Source organism: Staurois parvus, unplaced genomic scaffold (assembly GCF_062004578.1).
Source record: "Staurois parvus isolate SC_StPar_1 unplaced genomic scaffold, SC_StPar_1.0 ptg000132l, whole genome shotgun sequence".
NCBI classification, from domain to species: domain Eukaryota; kingdom Metazoa; phylum Chordata; class Amphibia; order Anura; family Ranidae; genus Staurois; species Staurois parvus.
The window spans coordinates 9,300,118-9,319,074 of NW_028317928.1; the positions used below are offsets into that span (position 1 = coordinate 9,300,118).

Here is an 18,957-nt window from a genome sequence, read left to right on the forward strand (position 1 = left end):
TACTTTTAATGCACAAAAACACAATATATTGGCCAATTGTTTGGTAAAATATAAAAGATAATGGTATGCCGAGTAAATAGATACCAAACATGACATGCTTTAAAACTGCGCATGCTCCGTGCAATGGCGACAAACTGCAAACATTTTTAATATCCATAGGCAGCGCTTTAAAAGCCACCATTTTAGATTTACAGAGGAGGTCTAGTGTTAGAATTACTGCCCTTGGTCTGACGTTCACAGCAATACCTCACATGCATGGTGCAACCGCTGTTTACATAACGGCACAAGGGTCAAGGCTTGTGCACACAGGTGTGCGCGCATGGGAGGGGCAATTTTTTTAGTTATTTCGATTTTTTAAAAATTATTTTTACATTGTACCTTTCATTTTTTTTTTTTTAGCACTTTTAATGCTATAACAGGGAATGCAAATAACCCCTATAACGTCAATGGGCATTGTGATATTCTTTTTTGAGAAATCTGGGGTCTATCAGACTCTAGATATCTCCTCTGCCCTTACATTATCTAATCAAACCAAAATCGGTGTGATCAGATGCTTTCCCAATTTACAAATGGCGCTGTTTATATCCTGCGAAACTGAAGTGATGAAATGCTTGTAGCTTCCGAATTCTTAGACTATAGAGATGATTGGCACCATTCTGGTCTCCAATCAGCTTTATGGTCAGCTGGCAGAAACACCGGCTGCATTCTCAGGTTCCCCTGATGGCTTGGGACTGCCCGAGAAGGCCGTGGAAGGCAGCGGGGGAGGGGGGACATCATCTCCCACTGCTTGTAAAAGCAATTTTGCAGCTAATTAGCCACTAGGATTGCTTTTACATGAAAGCCGATCACCGGCTGAAAAAAATGATACCAGGATGATGCCTGCAGCTGTAGGCATCATCCTGGTATAACCATTCAATAATGGTGCGCACACATTAGGTCTCACTTTGCCACAAGTGCCAGTTCCAAGATTGAATAAATGTCTAAATAGTGGCACGCTTGAATAAAAATTGTCCACGTATAAGTGGTACCCCATATGGAGAAATGATGACACCAAGTCCCAAACTATCTTGCCACTGCTCCCCATGTAGTCTGGGCATCCGGGGGGCTCCACGTGACTATCTTTTCCCTCGTAAATCCGAAACTTATAAGTATAGCCTGTTGTCTTCTCACAGGTCTTCTACATCTTGACCCCATATCTGGCACGCTTGCTGGGTAGAAATTGTTGAATGCAAGGTGGCCAGAAAAATTAATAAGGGACTCCTCAACGCAGATGTTTTGCTGGGGAGTATAGACATCTGCAAATTTTAGGTTAAGGTGATTTTTCAAGGGGCTGAATTTTGTGGAGCCGGTCAAATTCAGGGTCACCCCGAGGATGACAGAGTGTATTGTCGCTGAAATGCATAAAACACATTATACTCTCATATCTATGCCTGGCCATGGCAGCAGAGAACACAGCATATGATGAATCGGGTCTGCGGACCAATACAACTGCAATTCATTTATTTTAGTAATGCCCATGTTGAGGGTTAGGCCCAAAAAAAATGTAAATTTGAAAACGGTAATGAGTTTCCATGCGAATGGTCTGGCAAGGTTTGAATTTGGCTTGGCGGCAATAAATTGTTTTGCATATAAATTGCTTTGATCCACAATCAACGCATACAGATATTCCGTGAAAAACAGCTCCAAAAATCAAGGAGGTATGTGAAAGACCAGGATGTACTAGACCGCTGGTACTCGCCAGTTCACCAAAAGGTAGAGCGGCACTAGTACTGGCACTCTGCTGCATATGAGAGTCATCAAAATTTAACAGCAAGTGCTAACAGAGATCAGGACTGATTCTGCGAACACTGCGGTTTTGTGTGCAATGTATCAAGTGACGGTGACCTACTGACACTGCACTTGCTGGGGGAGAAGGGAGGGGTAAGCGTAGGGGATAAACACAGGTGTTGGCAGGTGCCAGGGCTGATCCCGCTAACGCTGCGTTTTTGGGGACACTATACTAATGTGAACGCTGGTATAGTGCTGACCTGATCAAATATATTGACCCGTTCAGACACTATACTAGCAATGGAGGCTTATTGTACATGAGCGTGCTCCTGGCAATTAAGGGGTTAAATGTGATGACTGGTGTACTGATGGGCAATCTGACGCTATCTGGGAGGGGTGTGAAAACCACGGGAGCGCGAATCACGTATATATAAATATATGTGATTTTGCGTACCCATGCCGCCCTGTTGCAGTATTTCTGCTGTAGGGTAGTCAGGAAGCGGTTACAGAAGAGGTTTGTGTTACGGCGCTGCGTTATTTTAACTGACAATTGCGTGGTCATGCAACACTGCACCCAAATTAAATTAACATCCTTTTTTTCCCACAAATTGAGCTTTCTTTCAGTGGTATTTGATCGCCTGTGCGTTTTTAATTTTTTGCGCTATAACAAAAAAGGCTGACAATTTTGAGAAAAAAAAACAATATTTTGGACTTTTTGCTATAAAACATGTCCAGTAAAAAAAATTAAAAAATCTAATTTTGTCAAAAATTTCATCCAAAATGCATTCTGCGACATGTCTCTGCTAAAAAAAAATCCCAATACGTGTAAATTAATTGGTTTACATGAAAGTTATAGCATTTAAAAATAGCGGGAAAGATACTGGGATTTTTAATTTTTTTATACTAATAATGGCGGCAATCAGCGACATATAGCGGCGATCAGCAACTTATGGCGGCGATCAGCAACTTATGGCAGGACTGCGGGACTGCAGTGGACATTTTGACACTGGGAGGGAACTGACTTGGGGTCACTGACATCCCCAGTGACACCAATACAGTGATCAGTGAAAAAAAACCCACTGACACTGTACTAATGGCACTGGGGAGGAAGGGGTTAACATTTTTTAGGGTTAACTGTGTGAGGGGAGTGTTTTACTAGGGGGCGGGGGTGTGTGCTGGACGGGGGCAGGCTGATCGGGAGAGAGAAACTCTTCTCTCCCTCTTCAGCTTGTCAGGAGCTGACAGGCAACTGACAGATAGCAGGGCTGTGTGTAAACAATGCAGCCCTGCTCTCTGTCAGCGATCACCGCTAATCGCGACCCAGTGGCTGAGACCTGCTGCTGACACCCGCGGGACAGGTAGAGCGGGCGCGCGCCGGGCAGGCGGGCACACGCCCCGCGCGCGCCCCCTACCTGTTTTGCAAAACCATGTTTTAAAATGTGGTTTTGCCCAAGGCGGCACGCCCTGCAACCGTTTTTATGCAGTGGCTGGGGCTCAAGCAGTTAAATACCACCAAAAGAAAGCTCTATCTGTCTCAATAAAATGATTAAAATCTCATATGGGTACAGTGTTGCATGACCGCGCAATTGTCATTCAAAGTGCAACAGGACTGAAAGCTGAAAACTGGCCTGGGCAGGAAGGGGGTATAAGTGCCCTGTAGGCAAGTGGTTAAAAATACAAATCTACATTTTTGGAATGCATTTACAAATATATGTTAAAATTACTTTTTTATATGTTAAAACAAAATCTGAAGGATATATTTAAAAAAAATATATTTTTAAAAATATATTTTTTTAAAATATATTCTTGTTTTTTTTAACATATTTTTACATGTATTGTAAACGCATTTCAAAAATGTAGATTTGTATTTTTAAAGACATACAGTATATTTGAAATGTATTTTTAGAAATAATTTTAATATATTTTTTACTAAAAATGCATTTCAACATGCAGTATATATACCGTTGTGTTCAAAATAATAGCAGTGTGTTGAAAAAAAGTGAATAAAGCTCAAAATCCTTCTAATAGCTTTTATTTCCATACACATAAATGCATTGGGAACACTACACATTTTATTCCAAATCAAAACATGAAGAAAAATATATCAAAGTTGTGTTGTTCCTCTAAAAAAAATGAAGAAAAGTGAATATTAGACTGTTCAAAAAAATAGCAGTGTTTGTATTCTTCTTTACAAACTCAAACATTCACTATATAAACTGAAAAATGTTTGAATATTTTGCTTTCCTTTGAATCACTTAATTAATATTTAGTTGTATAAGCACTGTTTCTGAGAACTGCTGTACATCTGTGTTGCATGGAGTCAACCAACTTCTGGCACCTGTGAACAGGTATTCCAGCCCAGGATGATTGGACTACATTCCACAGTTCTTCTTTATTTCTTGGTTTTGCCTCAGAAACTGCATTTTTGATGTCACCCCACAAGTTTTCTATTGGATTAAGATCCGGGGATTGGGCTGGCCACTCCATAACGTCAATCTTGTTGGTCTGGAACCAAGATGTTGCACGTTTACTGGTCTGTTTGGGGTCGTTGTCTTGTTGGAACACCCATTTCAAGAGCATTTCCTCTTTAGCATAAGGCAGCATGACCTCTTCAAGTATTCTGATGTATTCAAACTGATCCATGATCCCTGGCATGCAATAAATAGGCCCAACACCGTAGTATGAGAAACATCCCCATATCATGATGCTTGCACAACCATGCTTCACTGTCTTCACAGTGTACTGTGGCTTGAATTCAGTGTTTGGGGGTCGTCTGACAAACTGTCTCCGGCCACTAGACCCAAAAAGAACAATCTTACTTTCATCAGTCCACAAAATTTCTCTTTAGGCCAGTCAATGTGCTCTTTGGCAAATTGTAACCTCTTAAGCACATGTCTTTTTTTCAACAGTGGGACTTTGCGGGGGCTTCTTGCAGATAGCTTGGCTTCACATAGGCGTCTTGTAATTGTAACAGTACTCACAGGTAACTTTAGACCTTCTTTGATCTTCCTGGAGCTGATTGTTGGCTGAGTCCTTGCCATTTTGGCTATTTTTCTATCTATTCGAATGGTAGTTTTTCGCTTTCTTCCACAACTTCCAGGTTTTGGTTGCCATTTTAAAGCATTTGCGATCATTTTAGCTGTTTTCCCCTCTCCAATCAACTTTTTAATCAAGGTAAGCTGTTCTTCTGAACAATGTCTGGAACGACCCATTTTCCTCAGAATTTCAGAGAGAAATGCACTGTAACCAGCATGTACAACATTTGCTGCCTTCCTTCCTTAAATAAGGGCAATAATTGCCACCTGTTTTTCAAAGAATGAATGACCTCACTAATAGAACTCCACACTGCTATTATTTTGAACATACCCCTTTCAATTAGTGATTCAATTACACAGAATCAGCAGCAGGCATTCCATGACTGTTGGGTCTGTTGGATTTCTATTACTCTACTACACCTGCTAGTAAATTATTTGCCATGTAGAAATATAATTTCTACCAAAAACAGTGATTGATCAGGTTAGTGATGTCTAACTGCTATTATTTGGAACACAACTGTATATATAAATATATTGAATATGGCCAAAATTGTAGTATTTCAAATATATTTTTCTTCCATGTGGGCAATAAGCTGTAGCACTTGATGGACATTATCCTCTGCCTGATGTGAAGGCACAAAGCCAACCTGACCTCTGTGGATGAAGGTGATTAAAAAAGTGTTAATTCTGTTAGCCAATATTTTTGCTAATAATTTAACATTGGTTGAGTAGTAAGATGGGGCAATAACCTGACCAGGGATGTGGGTCTTGCTGTGGTTTTGGAATCATAACCACTGAGGCCTGTAACGCTTCGGGGGGGAAAATGGTACCTTTCTGGAGCTGGTTGAACGCCACTGGCCCTTTCACCTGTGATGCGGCTGTGAACTCTTGCTGTAGAAAACATGCCCCCTCACTCTCTCCACAGAATGTCTCTGGAGATTCGGCGGTGGGAAGTAGAGGGTGAGAGGATGCACTTCCTGTGGCAATGGTGCAGAAGCGATCGCTGCAGTCTGCGCTGCACTGCCTTGGGTATTTCTGCTGGTCTGCCTTCTGAGCACTCTGATCGGTATACAGCAGACGTGCCCTCATTGCTTCATTGAGTGCCAAGAGGAAGAAGTTCCTAGAGCAATCTGTTAAAAGCTATTTCACTGCTCCCCTTCCTCCGCAATGTCCTAGGTGAACTGTATTGTAAAGGTCCATTAGTCCCACTTTGAGATTGATGTTTCAGACTACAATTCCCATGATCCCAAGAATTCTGCATAGAAGTCCATAGGCTTTCCTGGCTATAGTTCTCCTCCTGCTGACTGGAGAGGATAGTGGAACACAACATTTAGTATACTGAAAGTAAACTGATTGTAAAGAGGGAAATGCCTCCTACTCCATGTTTCCGTAGTCCAGCACCTGGCTACAGGTAAGAGAATAGTTGGGGCACTGGGGCTTCAGCCATGCTAGTCCCCATGAGCTGAAGTAGCAGGATGGGTTGCAGTGCAGCTGTAGTAATCCTATGTAACTCCTGGGCTGGCCTGGTGGTGGGGCTAAGGATACCATTCAGACTTCTGTCAGTATGAAAAATCAACCTCACTAAAAACAAATAATAAAAAGTCCCTCAACACCAGGCCAGCCCAGGAGTTACAGGAGGTGACAGAATTTTCGACGATTTTTAATTAAGAGATAGCCTGTTGAAAGTGAGGTCTGTCCCCAGAAAATGATTCCATGCTTTATAAACTGAAAAAAAAAATAGTCTGGAATTCCACTTAAAGGGTTACTAAACCCACAGCAGCAAAATCAGTCTGTATATGCAGTAAAGTGTGCTTGTTATACTCACTGTGGAAGGGGTTAATCCATCTTGTGTAAAAAAGCTGTTTGATCCTCTCTTCTCTGATTCTCCCCTTTTTCCAGTGTCCCCAATCCATCTGCTGATAGTACAGAGCTCAAGGAGTCACTATGCACATGCTCAGTTTGGTGTGTATTGCTAGAGAGTTTTTTTTTTCTTTGAAAGGGTTCATGTGATCAGCACAGGGCCAATCAGCACTGTCCAGAGGGTCGAGGTCATGCAGCCTCATAGGACAGTCCAGAGCACAATTTAGCTTTAGCCAGTGCTCGGCCTGACACTAATTGAAGTTACAAGACTACTCTAACTGCTGATGAGAAAAGGGATTTAGCAGTTTATATTTACTAAAATAATTGCATTTCCATGTTGTGTGTACTGTGGGAGACCAGATATAGTGAATGCAGGGTCCGGGAGACCGGATATAGTGAATGCAGGATCCAGGGAGAGGGAATATAGTGAATGCAGGGTCTGGGGAGAACGGATATAGTGAATGCGGGGTCCGGGGAGAGCGGATATAGTGAATGCGGTGTCCGGGGAGAGCGAATATAGTGACTGTGCGGTCCGGGGAGAGCGGATATAGTGAATGCAGGGTCCTGGGAGAGCAGATATAGTGAATGCAGGGTCCGGGAGACCGGATATAGTGAATGCAGGGTCCAGGGAGAGCGGATATAGTGAATGCAAGGTCTGCGGAGAACGGATATAGTGAATGCGGGGTCCGGGGAGAGCGAATATAGGGAATGCAGGGTCTGGGGAGACCAGATATAGTGAACGCAGGGTCCTGGGAGAGCGGATATAGTGAATGCAGAGTTCAGGGAGAGCGGACATAGTGAATGCAGCATCCGGGGAGAGCGGATATAGTGAATGCAGGGTCCTGGGAGAAGGGATATAGTGAATGCAGGGTCCTGGGAGAAGGGATATAGTGAATACAGGGTCCGGGGAGAGCGGATATAATGAATGCAGGTTCCGGGGAGAGCGGATATAATGAATGCAGGGTCCAGGGAGGGCGGATATAGTAAATGCAGGGGCCGGGGAGACCAGATATAGTGAATGCAGGGTCTGGGGAGAGCGGATATGGTGAATGCAGAGTCTGAGGAGACCAGATATAGTGAATGCAGGGTCCGGGGAGAGCGGATATAGTGAATGCGGGGTCCGGGGAGACCAGATATAGTGAATGCAGGGTCCAGGGAGAGGGAGACCAGATATAGTGAATGCAGGGTCTGGGGAGAGCAAATATAGTTCTCCTAGACCTCCTAGACCTCTCCGCGGCCTTTGACACAGTCGACCACCCCCTCCTCCTTAATAAACTACTCTCCCTTGGCATCAGAGACACCGCTCTCTCCTGGTTCTCGTCCTATCTATCCCAACGCTCCTTCAGCGTTTCCTACAACGGTGCCACCTCCTCCTCACTCCCCCTCTCTGTTGGGGTCCCCCAGGGCTCTGTCCTTGGACCCCTTCTCTTCTCCATCTACACCTCCTCCCTTGGCAAACTCATACACTCCCACGGCTTCAATTACCACCTCTATGCCGATGATACTCAAATCTACCTATCCACCCCTCACCTCACCCCCACATTCTCCGCCCGCATCACTCACCTCCTAAACGACATCTCTGACTGGATGTCGCTCCATTTCCTCAAACTCAACCTCTCCAAAACCGAGCTTCTCATCTTCCCCCCAGCCCGCGCCCCCCCCCATCCTTTCCATCACTACCAACAACACCACCATCAATCCCGCCCAGCAAGCCAGGGTCCTTGGCGTCATTCTGGACTCAAACCTTTCCTTTCAACCTCATATTAAATCTCTCACAAACACATGCAGACTCCACCTCCGCAATATCGCCAAGATACGCTCCTTCCTTACCCCAGACACCACTAAACTACTAGTACACTCCCTGATTATCTCACGCCTGGACTACTGCAACTCCCTCCTCACCGGCCTACCCCAGTGCAGGCTCTCCCCGCTTCAGACCATCCTGAACTCAGCGGCCAGACTCATCCACCTCACCAGCCGCTCCACCTCTGCCACCCCCCTCTGCCTCTCCCTCCACTGGCTCCCCATTGCCCAACGCATTAAATTTAAATTGCTCACCCTGACCTATAAGGCCATTCACAACACTGCCCCTAACTACCTCACCGACCTGATTCCCAGGTACCACCCTACCCGTACCCTTCGCTCTTCACAGGACCTCCTTCTATCTTGCTCCCTGGTCTCCTCCTCCCACGCACGACTGCAAGACTTCTCCAGGCCCTCCCCCATCCTCTGGAACTCACTACCCCAATCCATCAGACTGTCACCTTCCCTCCTCACCTTCAGGCGCTCCCTGAAAACCCACCTCTTCAGGGAAGCCTACCCCACCCTCACCTAACAGCCGCTGCCCTTCCCTCCTCCTACCACTCCTTCCCCCACAGCCGTTTCCTCCTGTGCCTCTACCCCCTCCCTCCTAGATTGTACGCTCGAAAGAGTAGGTCCCTCTAACCCCTCGTGTGCTGTTTGATGTTACTGTTCTGTTTCATGTATTGTCCCCCCTCTATTGTACAGCGCTGAGCAAACCCTTTGGCGCTATATAAACTCGATAAATAAATAAATAATAATAAAATATAGTGAATACAGGGTCCGGGGAGAGCGAATATAGTGAATACAGGGTCCAGGGAGACCAAATATAGTGAATGCAGGGTCCAGGGAGACCAGATATAGTGAATACAGGGTTCGGGGAGAGCGGATATAGAGAATGCAGGGTCCGGAGAGAGTGGATATAGTGAATGCAGGGTCCTGGGAGAGCGGATATAGTAAATGCAGGGTCTGGGGAGAGCGGATATAGTGAATGTAGGGTCCTGGGAGAGCGGATATAGTAAATGCAAGGTCTGGGGAGAGCGGATATAGTGAATGCGGGGTCCTTGGAGAGCGGATAAAGTGAATGTAGGGTCCGGGGAGAGCGGATATAGTGAATGCAGGGTCCAGGGTTTAGTAATACTTTAAATTGATTTTAGATTAAACTTTCTAAATAGAAGATCAGGAGATAGTTGGAATCCTTATTGGGTGCTGATATTTGTCCCACCTGGAGGCTAGGAGGTAAATATTTTAGTAAATTCATGTGCTCCCACAAACTTTAATAAAAAATTTTGTGTACTCAACTTCTTAATTTTCTATTATATAAGCCGACCCCGTTCTCCGTAGAGTAGACCTCCACTGAAGTCTTCCATCTGTCTACATTCTCATCACCAACTGACCTCCCCGGTAAGTATACGCTGGAATATCATTATTATATTATTCATCCTATTATAATTATTTATAAGGAAAGAATTCTCGGTCTTCAGCTTTTAGGTGAAGTTGAAATAACTCCTGTGTTTTATTTTGATTCTAAATGCTGGCAAGGTTCATCCTATCAGTTTTCCCATAATGGTTTATTTTACAATGAATGTGAGAATTCAAATTGACTCACAAAATTCAAAGCAGAAAATAGAAAAATTGGCCAACCTAGAATCAATCCAGCTATTGTACGTATTTCACAATCTTAATTCTAAAGGTATTAAAAAGATTATGAAGTGGATTATTTCTGTGTCCTGAAGGGGAAATTTTTGCTTTTCTACAAAGTTGATAAAATTTCAACTCTTAAACTCTAATTCCTTAATATTTTACCCATAAAATAGTACTGTAGAAATCTAGAATTCCTAAGTTATATTCCTTACAAGGATCAATTCTTTTCACATAATCTCAATGGTCTCATTCTCCTTCTCTCCATTATCTGGGGACTCTTCTCATTGTAGATAAACCTCCTAGAAACTGTTAGTTCAGTTAGTAAAGCGGCTTCATATAATTGATTTTTCAGGCTAATATCCTTTAGTAATGGTTGAGTGAGGAGTAGAGTGGGAAGCCCGGGTGAGGCAAAAGGAATCCAAATTTAAGATAGAAAGTCCTGGAAACCATAGATGATGGAGATTGAAACTTTTGTTCTTGTGAACCTACTCCAGTGGAATCTAAGAACCTGCTGTGCTATTCCCTCTTTTTTGGGGTTGAGGGACCAGATAGATGAAGACCCCTTAATCGTTGTGTTATCCATGGGGAACCAGATCCAACAAAGTCTGGAAATCATCAAGCAAATCCAAGTCAATAAAAACACTCAACCTGCCTGTAATGGGCTTCAGGTATATGGAATCTTTTGTGATGGTTTAGAGCCAACAAATGTTGGACCTTTTATTGTATTGGAACGACTATTTAATGTGTGCCTATCATTAGCGGGCCTCGGGTTATTTTTGAGTCATCTTTTCCATTTTGTCTTCTTTTTCTTTCCATGAATCCCAATGATCCACAGAGCCCAAAGATGTTCACCTTGAAGAAATCCTTGTTGCTCCTTTTTTTTCTTGGGATCGTCTCCTTGTCTCTTTGTAAACAAGAGTAAGTATGAATAAGACTTTTTAGAATACAATTATAGCCTGTTAAATGCAGTGGCGTCCTTAGTTGGGTGCAGGTGGGGGCACCGGGTGACACCATCACAGGGGATGCAGGAGCAGGATGCCAGTAGAGCTTCTGGGCTCTGTGAAGGTCCTGGCCAGTTATTGGGGTGATCCTGGATTCCCGACACAGTGACAGCTGCCCCTGGTGTAGCGGTAAAATGAGTATCCCAGACCTGTGAATATATGTACCCTCTGAAGCAACTACGCATGTTTCAGGCTGAAGAAGCCAATCGCCGATCTCCGACTTTAGCACAGAGCTGCCACAGTTAACCCCTTACAGGCTGCAAACCACTGAAACTGATCCCTCGGATAGGTTCAACCTATATGGGGTTAACTGATCTTGCAACCCATAGTGATCCATGGGATCAGCTTCAGCAGTTTGCTGCCTGTAAGGGGTTAACTGTGGCAGCTCTGTGCTAAAGTCGGAGATTGGCTTCTTTGGCCTGATACCGACACATGAGCAGTTGCTTCAGGGGATACAAATCTTCACGGGTCGGGATACTCATTTTACCACTACACCAGCACTGCTCCTTCCTCTCTGGAGGGGTGACACCGCGTATTACCACACCTGGTGACACCAAACCTAGTTATGCCTCTGGTTAAATGTGAGAAGTGGACGCCGCTCTACCGATCCTCAGGAGTAAAACAGAAAGTGATGTGGGCTCTAGCTGGCCAAGCTAGAGCCCACATTGCTTTTTGTTTGACTCCTGGGGATCGGTAGTGCGGCATCCACCACTTCTCACACTCAGGAGTTTCTGGTATGACTCGGGACGCTGATTCCCCTCTCTTTCTCTGCCGGCGGGATGACTGTACCTTCTGTCCAGCTTCGAGCAGCGGCACAAGCTCATCACTAGGTCTATAGACTGTTAAAGCTTAACTCTGGGGAAATAGTAAAACACATCTGTGAATGCATATATGAGTGTTGTTTTACCTACCAAATAGGTTTTATGTCTGTTCACTCAGTCCTGGGATTTGCACAGCTCTGCCACACAACACAGTCCTGTGCATAGAGACCTGCTTTTTCTCTGCTATAGTTAAATTTCAGATCTTTCCCCTCCCCCAGCTTGTGACTGGACAGTGAAAGGAGGAGCAGCAGACTGATGAGCTCATCACTCTGCTCTCTCTTTTCCGATAAATATGCTTCTTTTGCTGCTACTTCCGGTCAGTGGTGTATTTAGGTTTCGTGCTGCCCTAGGCAACACAAAAATTGTCTGCTCCCACAGACACCGACCAACACAACCCCCCTTCCCCCTTTTGTGGAGAAAGCCTGGCGTTGACCAATGACACCCCTGCCCCCCCTCGGGAGAGCCTTCTACTAACCCCCCCATGGTGACAGTGGTGTATTTAGGTTTCGTGCTGCCCTAGGCAACACAAAAATCCCCCCCCCCACACAGAGAGGACCTGACACCGGCCAACACCCCCCTCCCCCACGAAGAGTGCCTGAGATTGACCAACAACAACCCCCCCCACCCCCACCCGAGAGAGCCTTTCACTACCACTGCCTCCTTTACACTGGTAACCCCTCCCTCACCCCGGCGAGAGAAGACACTCACCTTCACAGCTCCGGACATCCCCGGGAACAAGAGTCAGGCTCTGCATACACCATCAAGCAGCCTGCAGCCTCACTCAGATCCCATCTGGTCCCCATGCTATGTGTGTCTCTTCTTCCATCCCTTCTTTAGGGGAGCGCCACTGCTCCCCTGAAAGATGCCGCTGCCCTCCTGAAAGATGCCGCCCTAGGCAAACGCCTTGTTTGCCTTGTGGTAAATATGCCCCTGCCTGGTGATAGAGAGACACTCATCCTCACAGCTCCGGACATCCCCGGTAACGAGAGTCAGGCTCTACATACACCATCAAGCAGCCCATAGCCTCTCCCGGATCCCACCTGGTTCCCATGGTGCACTTGTCCGTTCTTCTGGGGGGAGGTGCTGCCCCCCTGAAAAATGCCACCCTAGGCAAGTGCCTTGTTTGCCTTGTGGTAAATACGCCCCTGCTCCTGGTGTGAGCTCTGCTGTGCAGAGACTGCAAGAGGCTTATACTAAGTCAGTTCAGCTTTAACCGCTTTCCTTTCGCCCTATAGCAGTAATACTGCTACAGGGTGGCACGGGTGCGCCCTGTAACTGAGTGGGATCTCACCACATACTCAGATACCGTAAGATAGCGCTCAGTATATTGTTCTTGCTCGAAGTTCGCGGTTGGGCACTCTGTAGGTTTGAATGTTCGACACTGAACCGAACGGGGGTATTCGGCCCATCACTAATTGTAACACTTGTGTTCTAAGGCACAAAGAAACCTCTTTAATACATCCAGCATTCCATTCAAGTAGCAGGTCTGGACAAAATTTGAAGGGATTTCAAACAAAATTAGCTGACCCAACAGTGGCAAGATCAAATGTTCTGGTGAATAATATTTTTTCTGCATTTCTTTGTGAATGAAATTCTATTGTTGTATGACCACTGATGGGAAAGCTCTGTGCCATTGCATGAAACACATCAGAATGGCCCTGCTGGCTATTCAATAAGATATTCATGTTTGTGATGTCCGTGTGTGGTATTCATATAACATGTCAATGTGGTGATAGAATAGTAGTCAATGTGGCCTAAAAAAACACACTTATGTTCCTTACAAAATAACATATTTTTTTGCATAATAATCAGTGTCATCTTATTTAACAATAACTGTGTCCTCCCCCAGGAGAGATGCAGATGAAGACGAAAATGAAGAATATGGAGGGGAAGCTAAAATGGAAGATGTAAAAAGAGCGGGACAGATGGGAATGGTCAGACGCCCACCAGGATTTACCCCATTTTGCATTGCACCAGAAATTGTTTAATTGCGATTTGGAAGTCGTCTGATGTGGAATATCGTTTAGCTAAATGCTAAATGTCTGATAAAATAAAAAGTTCTCATATATAACTACCCACTCCATTCTTATTTGAGGAAAGTGTGACACCAATAATGGCCAGCTGCTGAATTAAAAAAAACCTCAGGAATATATAAAATAATTAGAGCTATGAACCCTTATGAACCCCATGAACCCTAAATACAGAGCTGATAATTTCATCAACATTTGCAATCCAAGGGATACAATTAACATATTTCTTCTTATAACGCAAATAATAGGGCACAAAAAAACACAGTATCAGATTGTAGAAACTTAAAAAACAGTGCAATATAAATCTCACACACTTCCCATGGTGGGGCGGGATCTGGGGGCCCCCTTGTTAAAGGAGGCTTCCAGATTCTGATACGCCCCCCCTGCCCGCAGACCCCCACAACCACTGGCCAGGGTTGTGAGAACGAGGCCCTTGTCCCCATCAACATGGGAGAAAGGTGCTTTGGAGGGGGAGCCTCTCCTGCCCCCAAGCACCCTCCCATGTTGACAGCATGTGGCCTGGTATGGTTCAGGAGGGAGGAGGGCCCGCCCGCTTGCCCCCCCGCCTGACCTGCTGAGTTGCATGCTCGGATAAGGGTCTGGTATGGATTTTGGGGGGGACCATTTTTAGAAAAAATTTTGGCATGGGGGTTCGCCTCAAAATCCATACCAGACCCGAAGGGCTTGGTTTGGATGGGAGGGGGGAACCCACGGCATTTTTTTACCTTTTTTTTTAAATTGTCAAGCAATGCCGACAATTCTTTTGAAAATCACTGTTAGCAGGGAACCCCACTGACAGCTGAAACGTGAATCAATGTTTATATAAAAGAGGACTGAGTGAGCGCTACAATGGTATCTCTGGTTCCAGGAGTGCAGTTGTCTTCAGAGGATGGGTGGGACTGTTGTCTTGCAGAATTGTAGTCTGTGGAATGTGCATATGGGTCAGTACTGGTGGCAGGCGGAGATGTGATCAGCAAACAGGCAAAGGGTTGGTCCAGGCAGCAGGCAGAAACAAGGTGGTAAGCAGACCATGATAGGCTCAGGCAGAAGGTGGAGATGTGGCCAGTATGCAGGTAACGTATCAGTCCATGCAGCAGGCAGAGATGTAGCCAGTATGCAGGCCTGGATTAGGTCAAGCAGCAGACAGAGACATGGTCATTATGCAGTGTGATGTTCCGGGGGTATTCAGTGTGATATTCAGGACTCTAGTGTAGTAGACTTGTCAGGGCTCCGGGTATGACCAGAGGTATGTGAACTGACGCAGGGAAACGCAGGCTTCAGATATGTTATAAACAATATAATTTATTAAAGACTAACAATACAAACATAAACGCAGTGCACCAAACCCCAAGCTAACACAAATACATACAACAAGGTGAAACAAACCCAAACCTAAACTGATACAGATACACAGGTACATACACATATAGAGCACAACGTAATCAGGCAGGCCGGGTCCATAACTATCGGGCAGGTAGGTACAGGAGGAGCAGGCAGAGAGAATGGTCAGGGTCACAAGCCAGGGATCAAAACAGGAGAAGTCAGCAGAGGTCAGGATCAGGTAGGGTCAGCAACAAGTCAGGCAGAGGCAGAAACAGGAACGCAGGTTACAAGATACAGGGGCCCATGGAAAAACACACACCAAGGCCCAGACTGCAGGTCTGGCCATCCCTTAAATACATCTCCGTAATCAGCTTCAGGTATTTGGCTGGCTGCAGGGTTGAGTCTCTGATTGCTGAGAGCACCCGCTGGCCAGCCCTGGTACTGCAGCTTACAAGGCAGGTGAGTCCCACCATTACTGGCAAGTCCATTCCTGACAGTACCCCCCCCTCAAGGAGCGGCCTCAGGACGCTCCAAACAGTCCTAGCTGGGCAAAATGTTCCACCTCCCGGGTCTGGTAACTGGCGGGATATCAAAGACTGGCACATCGGGCTGGACTCCGGGCAGCGGCACATCGGGCTGGACTCCGGGCAGCGGCACATCGGGCTGGACTCCGGGCAGAGGCACATCGGGCTGGACTCCGGGCAGAGGCACATCGGGCTGGACTCCGGGCAGAGGCACATCGGGCTGGACTCCGGGCAGAGGCACATCGGGCTGGACACCGGGCAGAGGCACATCGGGCTGGACACCGGGCAGAGGCACATCGGGCTGGACACCGGATCACCAGGCGGAGCAGCAGGCACCGGGCCACCAGGCAGTTCAGCAGGCACCGGGCCACCAGGCGGAGCGACAGGCATTGGGCCCCCAGGCAGAGAGATAGGCATCAGGCCCCCAGGCGGAGCGACAGGCATTGGGCCTCCAGGCGGAGCGACAGGCATTGGGCTCCCAGGCGGAGCGACAGGCACCGGGCCCCCAGGCGGAGCGGCGGGCACCGGGCCCCCAGGAGGAGCGGCAGGCACAGGGCCCCCAGGCGGGGCGGCGGGCACAGGGCCCCCAGGCGGAGCGGCGGGTGCCAGGCCCCCAGGAGGAGCGGCAGGCACAGGGCCCCCAGGAGGAGCGGCAGGCACAGGGCCCCCAGGCGGGGCGCCGGGCCCCCAGGCGGAGCGACAGGCATTGGGCTCCCAGGCGGAGCGACAGGCACCGGGCCCCCAGGCGGAGCGGCGGGCACCGGGCCCCCAGGAGGAGCGGCAGGCACAGGGCCTCCAGGCGGGGCGGCGGGCACAGGGCCCCCAGGCGGAGCGGCGGGTGCCAGGCCCCCAGGAGGAGCGGCAGGCACAGGGCCCCCAGGAGGAGCGGCAGGCACAGGGCCCCCAGGTGGGGCGGCGGGCGCCGGGCCCCCAGGCGGAGCGGCGGGCGATGGGCCCCCAGGAGGAGCGGCAGGCACAGGGCCCCCAGGAGGAGCGGCAGGCACAGGGCCCCCAGGCGGGGCGGCGGGCGCCGGGCACCCAGGCGGACCGGCGGGCGCCGGGCCCCCAGGTGGAGCGACAGGCGCCGGGCCCCCAGGCGGAGCGGCGGGCGCCGGACCCCCAGGAGGGGCGGCAGGCACCGGACCCCCAGGAGGGGCGGCAGGCACCGGGCCCCCAGGCAGAGCGGCGGGCACCGGGTCATCAGGCACGACAGCGGGCATCGGGTCACCAGGCATCAGGTCATTTGGCTTGCCAGCGGGCACCGTGTCATCTGGCAAGGCAGTGGGCACAGAGTCACCAGGCACGACAGTGGGTTCCGAGTCAACTGGCATGACCGCGGGCACTGGGTCAGACATTGGATCGTCTGGCTCGACAGCGGGCATCGGGTCACCAGGCATCAGGTCATTTGGCGCGACAGCGGGCACCGCGTCATCTGGCAAGGCAGTGGGCACCGAGTCACCAGGCACGACAGTAGGCTCTGAGTCAATTGGCACGACAGCGGGCACCGGGTCACCAGGTACCGGATCGTTTGGCTCGACAGCAGGCACCAGGTCATCTGGCACTGGATCATCTGGCTCGACAGCGGGCATCGGGTCACCCAGCATGACAGCGGGCACTGGGTCATCAGGCATTGGATCGTCTGGCTCGACAGCGGGCATCGGGTCACCAGGCATAACAGCGGGCACTGGGTCATCAGGCATTGGATTGTCTGGCTCGACAGCGGGCATCGGGTCACCAGGTATGACAGCGGGCACTGGGTCACCAGGCATCAGGTCATTTGGCTCGCCAGCGGGCACCGCGTCATCTGGCACGACAGCAAGCACCGGGTCATCAGGTACCGGATCGTCTGGCACAACAGCAGGCACCGGGTCATCTGGCACTGGATTTTCTGGCTCGACAGCGGGCATCAGGTCACCAGGCATGACAGCAAGCACTGGGTCATCAGGTACCGGATCATCTGGATCGATAGCGGGCGCCGGGTCATCAGGCATTGGATCATCTGGCTCGACAGCGGGCATCGGGTCACCAGGTATGACAGCGGGCACCGGGTCATCAGGTACCGGATCGTCTGGCTCGACAGCGGGCATCGTGTCACCAGGCATGACAGCGGGCACTGGGTCATCAGGCATTGGATCGTCTGACTCGACAGCGGGCATCGGGTCACCAGGTATGACAGCGGGCACTGGGTCATCAGGCGTGATAGAATCATCAGGCTGGATCAGTTCATCAGGCTGGGTACAGACATCAGGCTGGGTAGAGACATAATGCTGAAGTGCGGGTGCCGAGGCACCAGGCTGAACCACGGAAGGCAGGTTCTCAGACGGCAGGCTCACCGGTTTGGATACTGGCAGGATGGTACTGGTTGGAAAGAATTTTCACTTTTTTCTGGTTTTAACTGCTGGAGCACTGCAAGTAAACGCAGGTCTGCAAACGAATGGAGCAGCTGAGGACAGAGAAGAGCTGGAAGATGGAACAGAGGAGGGAGAAGCCGCCACAGAGGTCCTCTCCACAGGGCCAAAGAAAGGATAGGTGCAGCGAGTGGGAGCAGGGGACTGGTATGTGGTAGTTAGCAGAGTATACTGGGCCGTCACTGGGGGTGCTGTCGGGGATGCAGGAAGAGTGCCTTGAGCAGAGGAATGACGTTGCAAGCTGACTGAGGCTGGGTGCAACAAGTCTGACCATGTCTGCAGTATGGGTTGAACAAAGCTCAGCTTACACAAAGCCTGTCTGGTCAAAGACTGCACTGCGTTTATACAATCCCTTAATACCTGTTGTGAACATGCAGCATAATGCTCCAAGAAGCAAACCACATCATCCTCTAATAACCATACCAGGGACTCTACCTGGTCTGCACTAAATTGTGGCAAAAAGTCATTCCTGCTTTCAGGGGTACCAGATGAAGTCAACTCTACATAAACCTGAATCAAAGGTTGCACCTCAGAGAACTCTGTGCCCTGATCTACTAGAACATGAGCGATCCGTATACATTCTAGCAGTTGATCCCGGGTATACTCCCTCAGAGTCTGATAAGCATATTCTCTGTCATCAAAAACCAGCAGCGACAAATACACAACCTCATCAAGATCCATCCTTCCCAGCAACAAGCCAAGATGGCTTCCTTGTGCAGCCACTTCTGGTCAGGATTGGCCTTG

The 18,957-nt window shown here is 48.5% G+C and overlaps 1 long non-coding RNA gene across 1 annotated transcript in view; it reads left to right on the forward strand.

The window, feature by feature from the left end:
- The window catches only part of LOC149466320 (uncharacterized), a 68,045-nt gene extending 54,043 nt beyond the window's left edge, over window positions 1-14,002 (forward strand). The window contains exons 2-4 of the long non-coding RNA XR_016312134.1: window positions 9,788-9,866; window positions 10,942-11,024; window positions 13,778-14,002. This is a non-coding gene — a long non-coding RNA (uncharacterized LOC149466320). The remainder of the gene's footprint in view (window positions 1-9,787; window positions 9,867-10,941; window positions 11,025-13,777) is intronic.
- Window positions 14,003-18,957: the final 4,955 nt, after the last annotated feature.